Source organism: Sapajus apella, unplaced genomic scaffold (genome assembly GCF_009761245.1).
Source record: "Sapajus apella isolate SASKATOON/1434 unplaced genomic scaffold, GSC_monkey_1.0 scaffold220, whole genome shotgun sequence".
Taxonomy (NCBI): Eukaryota; Metazoa; Chordata; class Mammalia; order Primates; family Cebidae; genus Sapajus; species Sapajus apella.
Window position 1 is genome coordinate 325,536 of NW_022437160.1, and position 2,220 is coordinate 327,755.

Genomic DNA, 2,220 nt, shown 5'->3' on the forward strand with positions numbered 1-2,220 from the left:
ACATATTTTTCCAGGTGGCAGTTCAGGGTAAGCCTGGGTAACAAAGTAAGAACTGAAAAACAAAAATTAGCCAGGTGTGGTGGTGTATGCCTATTAATTCTAGCTACTTGGGAGGCTGAGGTAGGAGGATCACTTGACCTCAGGAGGTAGAGACTGGGTTTCCCCATTGTAGTCAGGCTGGTCTTGAACTCCTGACATCAGGGGATCTGCCTGCCTCAGCCTCCCAAAGTGCTGGGATTACAGGCGTGAGCCACCACACCTGGCTGAGTGCTTCTACTTTTATAGAATGGAAATGAGAGTCCATTATTTAGGAGGAGGCCTTCTGGTATGCCTGTCTTCATTTGGTAGATGAGATGGAACACTCCATGGTAAGAAGAGGTTGTTCTTGAAGGCATTTATTTACACGTGGAGTTGCCAGAAGAGGCCACTATATTTGGAGATGTCCTTTCTGGGGATTGGAATGTTGAGCACCTCCACTGATGGAAGGGGGATTATCTCTTTGAAATCCTCCACCAGGGGAGTTGGAGTAGTAGGTTAGTCCATTGTAGAAGTATGTTTGTTTGGAAGTGAGATCATCATGGTGTGGGAAGTAAGTCCACTATAGAAAGGGGGTCTCTTTGGAGGTGTGCACTCAGAAGAAATTGGAGGAAACTTTTGTTCCAACGGTGTGCCTGTCTGTCTGCCTGTCTCTCTCTGTCTCTCTGTCTCTCTCTCTCTCTCTGTCTCTCTCTGATCTCATCTCACTCTGTTGCCCAGGCTGGAGTGCAGTAGCCTGATCTCTGCTCGTTGGGACCTCTGCCTCCCAGGTTCAAGCGATTCTTGTGCCTCAGCCTCCCAAGTAGCTGGGACTACAGGCATGCATTACCTTGCACGGCTAATTTTTGTATTTTTAGCAGAGACGGGTTTTACCATATCTGGTCTGGAACTCCTGACCTTAGGTGATCCGCCCACCCCAGCCTCCCAGAGTGCTGGGATTACGGGTGTGAGCCATCATGCTGGGTCCAAGGGAATCTCTTTAAAAGTACCCATTCATTGCTTTGGGAATATTGACAGAAACTATTACTGGAAGGGGAAACATACCTGGAAGCCTATGTTATGGTGGGGTGGGGATGCAATAATGGACAGGTGGGACCAGGGATGGGGAAAAGATTTCCTTGGAAAGGTCCATTCTTTGAGGGTGAGGGTCGTTGCACAGCCCTTTTTAGAAATGGGGGTGTCCTTGGAAGCATCTGCTCCTTGGCTGAATGTTATGGGAGAGTCCCATAGGAAGGGATTGCCTTGAAGAATCCATTCAAAAGAGGTGAGAAGATGAGAGCCACCACTGGAGAAAGATCTCCTTGGAAGCATCTATTGCTTGAGGGAAAGAAATGGTAGAGCCCAAGTTAAGAAAAATCTCTGAGAGGCCGGGTGCGGTGGCTCATGCCTGTAATCCTACCTAGCACTTTGGGAGGCCGTGGTGGGTGGATCACCTGAGGTCAGGAGTTCAAGACTAGCCTGGCCACCATGGTGAAATCCCATCTTTAAAAAAGATAAAAAAGAAAGAAAAAGATCTCCAAAAACAAAGAAAAACCAAAAACAAAACAAAACAAAAAAAACGACAAAAAAAAAGTTCTCCGGCCAGGCGTGGTGGCTCACACCTGTAATCCCAGTGCTTTGGGAGGCTGAGGCGGGTGGATCACCTGAGGTCAGGAGTTTAAGACCGGCCTGGCCATCATGGTTAAACCCTGTCTCTACCAAAAATACAAAAATCAGCCGGGTGTGGTGGTAGGCGCCTGTAATCCCAGCTACTGAAGAGGCTGAGGCAGGAGAATTGCATGAACTCAGGAGGCAGAGGTTGCAGTGAGCCCAGCCGGTACCACTGCACTCCAGCCTGGCCAACAGAGTAAGACTGTTTCAAAAAAAAAAAAAAAAAAAAAAAGCCAGGCGAGGTGGCTCACACCTGTAATCCTAGCACTGTGGGAGGCCAAGGCAGGGGCATCACCCGAAGTCAGGTTTGAGACCGGCCTGGCCAACATAGTGAAACCCCCTATCTACCAAAAAATACAAAAAATGAGCTGCGCATGGTGGCGTGGGCCTGTAATCCTAGCTGCTAGGGAGGCTGAGGCACGAGAATTGTTTGAATCTGGGAGGCCAAGATTGCAGTGAGCCGAGATCACGCCATTGCACTCTAGCTTGGGTGACAGAGTGAGACCTTGTCTCAAAAAAAAAAAAAAAAAAAAA

General features: G+C 48.4%; 1 protein-coding gene across 2 annotated transcripts in view; it reads left to right on the forward strand.

The window, feature by feature from the left end:
• RASIP1 (Ras interacting protein 1) overlaps positions 1-2,220 on the forward strand; it is a 35,866-nt gene that overhangs the window by 8,700 nt on the left and 24,946 nt on the right. The gene's annotated exons all lie outside the window — the stretch shown is intronic.